Source organism: Triticum dicoccoides, chromosome 6A (genome assembly GCF_002162155.2).
Source record: "Triticum dicoccoides isolate Atlit2015 ecotype Zavitan chromosome 6A, WEW_v2.0, whole genome shotgun sequence".
In the NCBI taxonomy this organism is placed as follows: Eukaryota; Viridiplantae; Streptophyta; class Magnoliopsida; order Poales; family Poaceae; genus Triticum; species Triticum dicoccoides.
In genome coordinates, this window is record NC_041390.1 from 591,075,227 (window position 1) to 591,089,506 (window position 14,280).

Consider the following 14,280-nt stretch of genomic DNA (forward strand, 5'->3'; position numbering starts at 1 on the left):
CCGGTAACCCTCCGGCTCTCCGGTTTTCTCCGAAATCACCCGGAACACTTCCGGTGTCCGAATATAGCCGTCCAATATATCAATCTTTATGTCTCGACCATTTCGAGACTCCTCGTCATCTCTGTGATCACATCCGGGACTCCAAACTAACTTCGGTACATCAAAACTCATAAACTCATAATATAACTGTCATCGAAACCTTAAGCGTGCGGACCCTACGGGTTCGAGAACAATGTAGACATGACCGAGACACATCTCCGGTCAATAACCAATAGCGGAACCTGGATGCTCATATTGGCTATTCTACGAAGATCTTTATCGGTCAGACCGCATAACAACATACGTTGTTCCCTTTGTCATCGGTATGTTACTTGCCCGAGATTCGATCGTTGGTATCTCAATACCTAGTTCAATCTCGTTACTGGCAAGTCTCTTTACTCGTTCCGTAATACATCATCTCGCAACTAACTTATTAGTCGTAATGCTTGCAAGGCTTATGTGATGTGTATTACCGAGAGGGCCCAGAGATACCTCTCCGACAATCGGAGTGACAAATCCTAATCTCGAAATACGCCAACCCAACATGTACCTTTGGAGACACCTGTAGAGCACCTTTATAATCACCCATTTACATTGTGACGTTTGGTAGCACACAAAGTGTTCCTCCGGCAAACGGGAGTTGCATAATCTCATAGTCATAGGAACATGTATAAGTCATGAAGAAAGCAATAGCAACATACTAAACGATCGGGTGCTAAGCTAATGGAATGGGTCATGTCAATCAGATCATTCACCTAATGATGTGATCCCGTTAATCAAATAACAACTCTTTGTTCATGGTTAGGAAACATAACCATCTTTCATTAACGAGCTAGTCAAGTAGAGGCATACTAGTGACACTCTATTTGTCTATGTATTCACACATGTATTATGTTTCCGGCTAATACAATTCTAGCATGAATAATAAACATTTATCATGATATAAGGAAATAAATAATAACTTTATTATTGCCTCTAGGGCATATTTCCTTCAATTTCCTCGGACGATCCTGGTCTGTTGGTCCTTGAAGAAACAGAACTGCGTATCACTGTCTACTGCTGAAGCTGAGTACATTGCTGCTGGTTCTTGCTGTGCTCAACTGCTATGGATGAAGCAAACCCTCAAGGACTACGATGTCAACATGAAGAATGTGCCTCTCTATTGTGACAATGAGAGTGCCATCAAGATTGCTCATAACCCTGTTCAACACTCGAAGACAAAAGCACATTCAGATTCGTCATTATTTTCTTTGTGATCATGTGTTGAAGGACGATATCTCCATTGAGCACGTGAAGACTGAAGAACAGCTAGCCGATATCTTCACAAAGCCCTTGGATGAGAAGAGATTTAGCAAGTTGCGGTGTGAGCTAAATATCTTAGAATCTTTGAATGTCCTTTGAAGAGTACACCCATCCTAGCACTTATGCAAAATTGATGATTTAGATGTGCAACACACGAAGTAACGTTTTTCTTCAATCAATGAAGACTAACCCTCTAAGTGTGAAGAAATTAACAAAGAATTTGATTCTCAGAGCCCTACGACAATTGTACGCGGCGTCTGAAATCATCATTCTTATACGGTGGGTCACGGCACCAACATAAGTTGAAAATCTTCAATTTGAATTTTTCTTCATTTTTGAAATTCCTCAGTTGTTCAAATTCTTCAACTTTGCAAGTCTTCACTCTTTCCATTGTTGTTCTTCATTGGCAATATATATATATATATATATATATATATATGAGTTTATGTCCTCTACATCATTCACTTATTGCTATTTCTTCAAGTTGCTCTTTCTGCTAAGTGAATGTGATCGGACCCTTCCCCTCTATACTAAACTCAACCCAGTCTATTCACAAATTTTTCATGTGCGTTCTATTTCAAACTCGTTCAAAATCGTCACTGTGTCCTCGTCAGCTGAAGAATTTGCGAACAAAGCTTTAAACTTATCTTATCTGAATTTTCGGCTTTTGCCGCTCAAATCATTCCACCTTCCATGATATATTATCCTATTCACCCATGATTGCCACCTCTTAGTACGTGGGTGACACATGTCACGCAAATGAGAAGGGTCAGGGGCATGTTCGTCCAATTTCCTCGGGCGAGCAGTTTTCACTTCGGCTATAAATACCCCCCTCCCTTCCTCACTTTGTTTTTACTCCGCTCGACCTCACTCCCTCGCTTGAGCTCTCAAACCCTAGCGCCGCCGCTACTTCCATCGTAGCCGGTGAGGAAGAGCTTCACTGCCTCGACCTCGTCACCATCGTACTCGCGCTGGCTGCGGATTTCTTCACTCCGCCGCCGCCGTAGCTGTCTTCCTCTGCCAAGTTAGGGTGTGGAAGATCCGAACTGACGAGCTTCTAAATCTACTCTTCATAGTTTGTCGTGTTCTTCATCAAGGGTAATTAAAAGTTACTTTTACTGCCCTTGTTGATTCTGATGTTTTCTACAAAATCTTCAAAAGGTGTTTTATTCTTCAAATCTTCACACACTAAACACCTCACATATCATCTGTTCTTGATTTGTTTCCCTAAGAAACATTTCTCTTCAAGATTCCTCAATTGCGTGGATTTTCAAACCTGTACAACTTTGGAAACAAAGTCAAAGAATGCTTAGTGAAATTCCTCAAGACTCATCTGGTCAAATTCCTCAACTTGTTCTTTTTGCAAAAAACTTCTGAGAATGCATATGAACTCTCCAAAATTTCTTCGCACCTATACTCTGTTCACAGGTACACATGTCCGCTGTTGAATATCTAGGTTCTCATCAACTTAACTCATTTGCAGTGTTCCTCGAAGAAAAGTTGCATAACTCCCCAGAGAACTCAATAGTTCAAAATCCTCAGCTGAAGAAAATGGCTGATGGAAAGAAACCTCAGAAAGGAGGAAAGAAGCTGGAAGTCAACACATCTTTTAAGATCCATGATGATATTTACAAGGATTATTGCACTCTTGATGAGGCCACACATGGGAAGGAGGACAAAAATCAGCGCAAGGTGCGCATACAAAGGATAGAGAGGAGATGGGCACGAGAATGGAGGGAGTACAGGTATGTAACTCCAAAGTACATGAAGAAATTTGCTCTTCACCCTCCTTGCCCAAGACCTCCACTAGCACCTGGCCAAGAAGCTGATCCCAGCAGCCTCAAGCGCGGTGAGGACTATCCTGATGAATGGGCCAAGCGCCAAGTAAAACTAGCCAAAATGGCTAAAGAAGCAGTGAGGAAATTCAATGAAGACTCTGCTGCTGCCACTGCTGAGGCCTCTGCTAGCAAGCCTAAGAAGGCTATGCCCAAGAAGCCTGCTCACAAGCCCAGTGCTTCAACTTCAATGCCCTCACGGCCAAGTTCTGCAAATCCCTCACGACCAATTCCTCCTGTTTTACCAGCTCCTCCAAAATCCTCAGCTCCTCCTTCCAAATCCTCAGCACCTGCGCATCTCGCCTCGTGCCAAAGGACAACAGGCATCTCAATTGCCTCAGGAGCCTCTCCAAGTTCTTCAGCTCATCCGAATTCCTCAACAGACCCCAGTCTGCTGAAGACAAAGGCCATTACGGGACGAGGTTCTCGACCAAGTTCTCACAAGAAGCAGGTCGCCTTTCAAGTACCGTCCAATGACAACAAAGCTGATGATGAAGAACTCGCTGGAATCATCAGAGACAGGCAGCACAGGGTCGCTAGAGCCAAAGGCAGTAATGTGCCATTGATGCTGGATCCAAAGTTGATCCTCGACTTCATTGACTTGTGGCACAAGGACCCCAACACACCTCTGCCTAAGATGAACCTCACTCCCGGTCAAAATCATGTGTTGACTCACTTCATTGACGAAGAAAAATGGAAGTTTGAAAAGGCCAGGCAGCTGAAGAAAGCGCAATACAAGAAAGAGCACTATCTGAAGAAAAATGTTGTCAACATGACATCCGATGAACTTCTGGCTATCCAAACTGAAATCAAAGGACTCAGTGATGAATTCAATGTCTACCGTGCAGATTGGCTTGGAGCCAAAGTCAGATTTGTGAAGTTAGCTGAAAAATTCACTTCAAAAGCTGAATCTCCTCAAGCTGAAGCATCTGCTCAGCTGACTGAAGAAAATGCCAGCACCACTGATGACAATTAGGCTGCTGAAGAAAATGTGAGTACCAGGGATGATGACTACATTCCAGCCGCTGAGGACATTGCTAGGGCAACCACTAGTGTTGCGCCTGAAGAACAAGCCAGGCCGGCTGAGGCATCAACCGATAAGAATGAGGAATCTAAACCAACTAGTGCTGATGCGCCTAAAGATATTGAACCAATTTCCTCTGCTCCTCCTGCACCTACAACAAGTCTAATTCTTCCTTCTGCATCAGAAGCGAAGAAGACCAAGGTTGCGGAGCGTGCAGCTGTGAAGAAAAGGAAAGCATCAACTTCATCAGAATGTTCAGCTCCGAAGAAGATGAAGAAATTGACAAGCTCTTATGAGAATCTGATTGATGTTGTTCCAATTTCAAGCATGCCATCAAAGGAACTTGTTCCTTTTGGTGAAGATTGTGAGATCCCAAGTGGATCGGATGAAGAAGTTCCTTCTGCTGCTTCTACAGAGCAGATGGATGAAGAAATTGAAGCGGATGATATCCCTTCAACTCCAATCATCTCATCGCCCATGCCTCAGTTCACTATTGAAGAGGCCGGCATTGAAGAAATGAGGGAAGAAGATGAGGATGTGGATATTGGGAGCACAACACCAGTGATGAATGATGACTTTTGGGAAAGTCAGCACCCCAATTCTCCCTTGTTCACTCCTATGCAACAAATTCTTCAGTCCCAAGTGACTACTAAAGTTCAAATGGGATCTGAAGAACCACACCCCACTCTGTCTATTCATGAAGAGATTCTAGCCACTAGTGCTGATGAAATTGCTGCTGAAGAATTGAAAACCCAGGCTGCCACTGAAGAAGAGACTGAAATTCCTCAGCCTGTGGATCTTGAGATTGCGATTCCTGAGGTTGTGATGTAATTAACTGACACTCCTCAGCCCAAGCCAAAGGATCCTTTCTCAAAGAAGAAAAAATTCAAGGCTGATGACTTCTTCCACGAGCACGTATTCTTCACGGACTACAACCCCTATGATTCTGCTCATCTTAGAAGGAAGCGTTTCTGGACTGCAAGCCAAGCCAACTTCTATTCTTCGCTGCTTTTCAACAAAGACAAAGCCTTCGACCATGAGCATATTCCTCACGTGGACATGGAATCACTGCCTTGCTTCTCGCCAGTCTGCAGTGTTCTTCATGACGCTGGACTGCTCAACTTTTGCACTGATATTGCTGATTGGAATGAAGAGATAATTCTTCAGTTCTATGCAATGCTGCACATCACAGGAGATGCTTCTGATGTGAACTCTTGGGTATTGGACTGGATGATAGAGAATACTCACTTCAAAGCACCGACCTCTGAATTGCTTCATGCCCTGCCTGTCAGTCCTCCCCTTGAAGGCGCTCGTTGCATATACCATGAACCTGAACTTACCGCTCACTATATGCAAGTGTTGATGAAGCCGCTGAAGCCTGGTCAAGCCCCAAGGACCAAATTCCTCGTGAAGGAATTACTGTTTGTGCCTAGAACCGTCTATCGCATCCTATTGAAGACATTGAGTCCAATAAAAGGCCACGACTCGAATGATGAAGAAGTTGTGGGAATCACGAAGAGTCTGCTATTCAATATCATACATGGCATTCCTGTCAACTACCATGATTTCTTCATGAGGACTCTGGCAAATGTTGCACTCTCTTTGTTTGAATTGAAGCCTTATGCTCCTTGGATTATGAGATTCCTCAGAACAAGGTCTTCAATCAACTACAAGGCTGATTTGCAGAATCACATTAGTTACTTGCCCCCAATAGAAGTCCTCAAGCGGACCTTTTCCTCATCTGATGAAAAGGGCAAGGCTACTGCTATTATTGATGAAGGCAGTCGTCCATTGGATGGTCAGTTCCGCAAAGCTGCATCCTACTCCGCCAATGATGACTCTGCCACTCATGACTCTGCCGCAAATGCTTCAAAGCAAAATCCTCAAGGCACAACTCCAAGGGTGATGACTGATCGTGAGCTTCTCCTCAGTGTTCACCAGAAGGTCGATCAAAACCACAAATGGGTTAAGCGTCAGTTTGGTTCTATTCTTCACAACATGACTACTACACATAATGCAGTGAAGAAAAACCATTACTACCTCCATGAAGTCTTCGATCACACCTGGGCTATTCTGTTGCATCTGTATGGTGAAGAAGATCTGAAGCAAATGGGTCTCAAGCAGGACTTTGACTGGTCTCAGCCACCAGCGAAGAAATTTAAGAAAACCAAAGTTCCTTCCTTGGTCGCCAGCTCATATTCTTCATCACGCGCAACTTATGAGCATGAAGATTTGGACGAGACCGCGGCAGGCCCTACCTCAACAACCGACCCCAACAATGCTGGCACTCCTTCATTGACTCAGTGATGATATTCTTCAAGGGCGTTAGTCCTCATTTTTCGACCCTTTTGGTCATTCGATGACAAAGGGGGAGAAATTTGAGTTAGTCTTCAAGCAGGTCTATTTATATGGGCATTTTTTTTTGCTAAATTACAACTCTCGTTCTTTTGAAGACTTTGCTGGATCGAGTTGTAAACTTAAAACCCGATGGTGGTCTGATACTTTTGTTGTGTTCTTCCGCATGCTTATTCCTCATATATGTTAATGCACGCATGCTGAATTACATTAGTCGCCATATTTCATCATGCATTTCAGATTCTTCATATTATGTGTTAAATGTGTGTATGAATTACAAGATATAGGGGGAGATCTCCATGATTCCACTCTTCAAGTGTGCATTGCTTAAAAAGCAAATACCTCACTATGCACATCTTCAGGGGGAGTTCTTCTATATCTTGCAATAAAATTTCTCAATATCAGTATTTACACTTCATATGTTTATCCCCGTTGAAAACTTAACCTATATTGTCATCAATCACCAAAAAGGGGGAGATTGTAAGTGCATCTAGTGCCCCTTAGTGATTTTGGTGTATTGAAGACTTATAGGTTAAGGGACTGATGCGTTTGTAAGTGTGCACATGTTTTTAAGTCTATGAGGATTTGATATTTATAGAGAAAGTCGACCCCTAAAAATGAAGTTCTTCGATCTAAGACTTTGGATTTCTAAAGAGTTTCTGAAGACTTTGAAAGTGAAGAAATTGGTGTGACTGTGAAGACTTGGTATTCATTCGAGGAACATGAAGCGTGAAGACTTTTGTTTTCATAGTTTCTTTTTCTCTTTCTTGAGTCATAGGAAACACCGTACTATTAAAGGGGGTCGAGGAAATACTAAGGAAAAGTTTCCAAGTGATGCTCAACTCAAAATCCTACACCTACCAATCCCTTCGAGTGAAGCCATTGGAAATCTCATGCAGTACAGTCAATTTCTTCAGTGACAGAGACAAAGTTCTTCTGATCTCTGAGAAATTTGTCCTGACTAAGGAGTTAGGAATTCACCAGTGCAGATTGCCTACAAGTGAGGAACATGATAGCCCTGAGGAATTTGATAGTCAAATTTCCGACCGTTGCTGTGCTACGCGCCACCTGTCCCAAAATATCTTCCCACCTAACGGTCATATCATTGAAGGGCATTTATGTCTTATCATGTCGGGTTGCTCCCTAGGCTATAAATAGCCGCCCCCCTACAACCACTAGCTGGTTGGCTGCTCTGAGAGAAACTAACACTTGTCATTTGAGAGCATCCCATCCTCCGAGGACTTTGAGCAAAAATCATCAAGTGAGGAAAACCCAAACCCAAACACCTACAAACCCAAAGTGATTGAGCATCACTGAAGAGATTGATCCTGTGTGGATCCGACGCTTGTTACCTTTGAAGACTGTGCATCTTCCAGATGGTTAGGCGTCATGGTCTAGAGCATCCAAGAGGAAATTGTGGATCACCGAGTGACCGAGTTTGTGAAGGTCCGGAAGTCGCCTGAAGACTTACCATGAGTGATTGGGCGAGGTCTGTGTGACCTTAGCTCAAGGGGAATACGGTGAGGACTAAGTGTCCTGGACTGTGTGTTCAGGACTGGGTGTTCGGGATTGTGTGTCCTCAGGTTTGAATACCTAGCCGCCATAGCCAGATGTACAACTGTCACAACAGTTGGAACTGGTCTACCAAATCATTGTCTTCACCGAGCTAACTGGTTACATTTCCTCAACCCTTCCATTTCCTCATTACTGCGTTGTGTGCTTGTTCATATCTGTTTAAAGACTTTGACTGAAGACTTTCACAATTTCCTCAGTTCAATTTCTTCAGTCAGTTTGTCTTCATCCTGTTTATCCTGTGTTTACGCTTTCTGTACTCTGTGCTTGTATTCATTTCATCATGATGATCATGCTTATGTTCTGTTATGTTTGCATCTGAGTACTTATTCCGCTGCAAGTAGTTCTTCTCTTAGGAATTTCCTCACCCTGAAATTCCTCAGTGAAGAATTAATAAAAATCGCCTATTCACCCCCACTCTAGTTGAATTAACTCACTTTCAGAATCGACAGAAGGGCACCGCCACGCCATCACCCCGATCAAGGAGACTACGACATCCATCTTCATCATCATGTTCATCCACATCCTCAATATCAATCTCATCATTCATCTCATTGTAATACCAAACCCTGGGCTGGATTCATGTGGGTGTTACATTAATCATTCATCTGCTATTTCCATGAACACCATTGTGATGCCTGTTGTCTCTATGTCTGAGTAACTCCCCTAGTTCTTGGGGATATGGACGAACTACCAATGAGATAAACGATTCTATTGAAGGAAATATTCCATAGAGGCAATAATAAAGTTGTTATTTATATTTCCTTATATCATGATAAATGTTTATTATTCATGCTAGAATTGTATTAACCGGAAACTTAGTACATGTGTGAATACATAGACAAACAGAGTGTCACTAGTATGCCTCTACTTGACTAGCTCGTTGAATCAATGATGGTTATGTTTCCTGACCATATACATGAGTTGTCATTTGATTAACGGGATCACATCATTAGAGAATGATGTGATTGACTTGACCCATCTGTTAGCTTAGCATGATGATCGTTTAGTTTGTTGCTATTGCTTTCTCCATAACTTATACATGTTCCTATGACTATGAGATCACGCAACTCCCAAATACTGGAGGAACACTTAGTGTGCTATCAAACATCACAACATAACTGGGTGACTATAAAGATGCTCTACATGTGTCTCCGATGGTGTTTGTTGAGTTGGCATAGATCAAGATTAGGATTTGTCACTCCGTGTATCGGAGAGGTATCTCTGGGCCCTCTCGGTAATGCACATCATTATAAGCCTTGCAAGCAATGTGACTAATTAGTTAGTTACGGGATGTTGCATTACGAAACGAGTAAAGATACTTGCCGGTAACGAGATTGAACTAGGTATTGAGATACCAACGATCGAATCTCGGGAAAGTAACATACCGATGACAAAGGGAACAACGTATGTTGTTGTGCAGTTTGACCGATGAAGATCTTGGTAGAATATGTAGGAACCAATATGAGCATCTAGGTTCCGCTATTGCTTATTGACCGGAGATGAGTCTCGGTCATGCCTACATAGTTCTCGAACCCGTAGGGTCCGCACGCTTAACGTTCGGTGACGACCGGTATTATGAGTTTATGTGTTTTGATGTACCGAAGGTAGTTCAGAGTCCCAGATATGATCACAGACATAACGAGGAGTCTCGAAATGGTCGAGACATAAAGATTGATATATTGGAGGACTATATTTGGACACCGAAAGTGTTCTGGGTGATTTCGAAGAAAACCGGAGTGCCGGAGGGTACCGGAACCCCCCGGGGAACTAATGGGCCACATGGGCCTTAGTGGAAAGAGAGAGGGCCAGCCAGGGCAGGCCGCGCGCCCCCTCCGCCTCTGGTATGAATTGGACTAGGGAAGGGGGGGCCCTTTCCTTCTCCCTCTCCTCCTTCCTTTCCCCCTCCTAGTAGGACTAGGAAAAGGGGAGTCCTACTCCTACTAGGAGGAGGACTCCTCCTCTCCTGGCGCGCCCCAAGGGCCGGCCGGCCTCCCCCTTCCTCCTTTATGTACGGGGGCAGGGGGCACTCTAGAACACACAAGTAGATCATTGATCTCTTAGCCGTGTGCGATGCCCCCCTCCACCATAAGATGCACGGTGTCGAGGGAGAGCTTCGTCAGCACGAGGCGTGATGACGGTGAGGATGAAGCTACCGGTGCAGGGCTTCGCCTAAGCACTATGACGATATGACTGAGGTGGATTATGGTGGAGGGGGGGACATCACCGAGCTGAACGTGTGCAGATCGCGGAGGTGTCGTACTCTCGGTACTAGGATCGGTCGGATCGTGAAGACGTACGACTACATCAACCGCATTGTCATAACGCTTCCTCTTACGGTTCTACGAGGGTACGTGGACAATGCTCTTCCCTCTCGTAGCTATGCATCACCTTGATAGATCTTGCATGTGCGTAGGATTTTTTTTTGAAATTACTGCGTTCCCCAACAGTGGCATCGGAGCCAGGTCTATGCGTAGATGTTATTTGCACGAGTAGAACAGAAAGGAGTTGTGGGCGTTGGTATATACATATTGCTTGCTATCACTAGTTGATTCTTGGTTCAGCGGTATTGTTGGATGAAGCGGCTCGGACCGACATTACGCGTACGCTTACGCGAGACTAGTTCTACCGGCGTGCTTCACACACAGGTGGCTGGTGGGTGTCAGTTTCTCCAACTTTAGTTGAATCAGATTCAATGAACAAGGTTCTTTCTGAAGATCAAAAAGCAATCACTATACCGTGTTTTGGTTTTTGATGCGTAGGTAAGAACGGTTCTTGCTCAGCCCGTAGCAGCCACGTAAAACTTGCAACAACAAAGTAGATGACGTCTAACTTGTTTTTGCAGGGCATGTTGTGATGTGATATGGTCAAGACATGATGCTAAATTTTATTGTATGAGATGATCATGTTTTGTAACACAGTTATCGGCAACTAGCATGAGCTATATGGTTGTCGCTTTATTGTATGAAATGCAATCGCCATGTAATTGCTTCACTTTATCACTAAGCGGTAGCGATAGTCGTAGCAACAATAGTTGGTGAGATGAAAATGATGCTTCGATGGAGATCAAGGTGTCAAGTCGGTGATGATGGTGATCATGACGGTGCTTTGGAGATGGAGATCAAAGGCACACGATGATGATGGCCATATCTTATCACTTATATTGATTGCATGTGATGTTTATCCTTTATGCATCTTATTTTGCTTAGTTCGGTGGTATCATTATAAGATGATCTCTCACTAAATTTCAAGGTATAAGTGTTCTCCCCGAGTATGCACCATTGCTACAGTTCGTCGTGCTGAGACACCACGTGATGATCGGCTATGATAAGCTCTACGTTCACATACAACGGGTGCAAGCCAGTTTTGCACACGCAGAATACTCGGGTTAAAACTTGACGAGCCTAGCATATGCAGACATGGCCTCGGAACACTGAGACCGAAAGGTCGAGCGTGGATCATATAGTAGATATGATCAACATAGTGATGTTCACCATTGAAAACTGCTCCATCTCACGTGATGATCGAACATGGTTTAGTTGATATGGATCACATGATCACTTAGATGATTAGAGAGATATCTATCTAAGTGGGAGTTCTTAAGTAATTTGATTAATTGAACTTTAATTTATCATGAACTTAGTACCTGATAGTATTTTGCATGTCTATGTTGTTGTAGATAGATGGCCCGTGCTGTTGCTCCGTTGAATTTTAATGCGTTCCTAGAGAAAGCTAAGTTGAAAGATGATGGTAGCAACTACACAGACTGGGTCCGTAACTTGAGGATTATCCTCATTGCTGCACAGAAGAATTACGTCCTGGAAGCACCGCTAGGTGACAAACCCGCTGCAGGAGCAACGCCAGATGTTATGAACACCTGGCAGAGCAAAGCTGATGACTACTCGATAGTTCAGTGTGCCATTATACGTCATGGAGCATATGAGATATTCCAGGAGTTGAAGTTAATATTTCAAGCAAATGGCCGGATTGAGAGATATGAAGTCTCCAATAAGTTCTATAGCTGCAAGATGGAGGAGAACAGTTCTGTCAGTGAGCATATACTCAAAATGTCTGGTTATAATAATCACTTGATTCAATTGGGAGTTAATCTTCCAGATAATTGCGTCATTGACAAAATTCTCCAATCACTACCACCAAGCTACAAGAGCTTTGTAATGAACTATAATATGCAAGGGATGGATAAGACGATTCCTGAGCTCTTCGCAATGCTCAAGGCTGCAGAGGTAGAAATCAAGAAGGAGCATCAAGTGTTGATGGTCAACAAGGCCACTAGTTTCAAGAAAAAGGGTAAAGGGAAGAAGGGGAACTTCAAGAAGAACAGCAAGCCAGTTGCTGCTCAAGTGAAGAAACCCAAGTCTGGACCTAAGCCTGAGACTGAGTGCTTCTACCGCAAAGGGACTGGTCACTGGAAGCGGAACTACCCCAAGTATTTGGTGGACAAGAAGGATGGCAAAGTGAAAGGTATGTTTGATATACATGTTATTGATGTGTACCTTACTAATGCTCGCAGTAGCGCCTGGGTATTTGATACTAGTTCTATTGCTAATATTTGCCACTCGAAACAGGGGCTACGGATTAAGCGAAGATTGGCTAAGGACGAGGTGACGATGCGCATGGGAAATGGTTCCGAAGTCGATGTGATCGCCGTCGGCATGCTACCTCTACATCTACCTTCGGGATTAGTTTTAGACCTAAATAATTGTTATTTGGTGCCAGCGTTGAGCATGAACATTATATCTGGATCTTGTTTGATGTGAGACTGTTATTCATTTAAATCAAATAATAATGGTTGTTCTATTATATGAGCAATATCTTTTATGGTCATACACCCTTGGAGAGTGGTCTATTTTTAATAAATCTTGATAGTAGTGATACACATGTTCATATTATTGAAGTAAAAAGATGCAGAGTTGATAATGATAGTGCAACTTATTTGTGGCACTGCCGTTTGGGTCATATTGGTGTAAAGCACATGGAGAAACTCCATTCTGATGGACTTCTGGAATCACTTGATTATGAATCACTTGGTACTTGCGAACCATGCCTCATGGGCAAGATGACTAAAACTCCGTTCTCCGGAACAATGGAGCGAGCAACAGAGTTATTGGAAATCATACATACTGATGTATGTGGTCCAATGAACATTGAGGCTCGCGGCGGATATCGTTTCTCACCTTCACAGATTATTTGAGCAGATATGGGTATATCTACTTAATGAAACATAAGTCTGAAACATTTGAAAAGTTCAAAGAATTTCAGAGTGAAGTGGAAAATCATCGTAACACAAAAATAAAGTTTCTACGATCTGATCGTGGAGGAGAATATTTGAGTTACGAGTTTGGTCTTCATTTGAAACAATGCGGAATAGTTTCGCAACTCACGCCACCCGGAACACCACAGCGTAATGGTGTGTCCGAACGTCGTAACCGCACTTTATTAGATATGGTGCAATCTATGATGTCTCTCACTGATTTACCGCTATTGTTTTGGGGTTATGCTTTAGACACGACTGCATTCACGTTAAATAGGGCACCATCAAAATCTGTTGAGACGACACCTTATGAACGGTGGTTTGCCAAGAAACCCAAGTTGTCGTTTCTTAAAGTTTGGGGCTGCGATGCTTATGTGAAAAAGCTTCAACCAGATAAGCTCGAACCCAAATCGGAGAAATCTGTCTTCATAGGATACCCAAAGGAGACTGTTGGGTACACCTTCTATCACAGATCCAACGGCAAGATATTCTTTGGTAAGAATGGATCCTTTCTAGAGAAGGAGTTTCTCTTGAAAGAAGTGAGTGGGAGGAAAGTAGAACTTGATGAGGTAATGGTACCTGCTCCCTTATTGGAAAGTAGTTCATCACTGAAATCAGTTCAAGTGATTCCTACACCAGTAAGCGAGGAAGCTAATGATGATGATCATGAAACTTCTGATCAAGTTACTACCGAGCCTCGTAGGTCAACTAGAGTAAGATCCATACTAAAGTGGTACGGTAATCCTGTTCTGGAGGTCATGTTACTTGACCATGACGAACCTACGAACTATGAGGAAGCAATGATGAGCCCAAATTCCACAAAATGGCTTGAGGCCATGAAATCTGAGATGGGATCCATGTATGAGAACAAAGTGTGGACT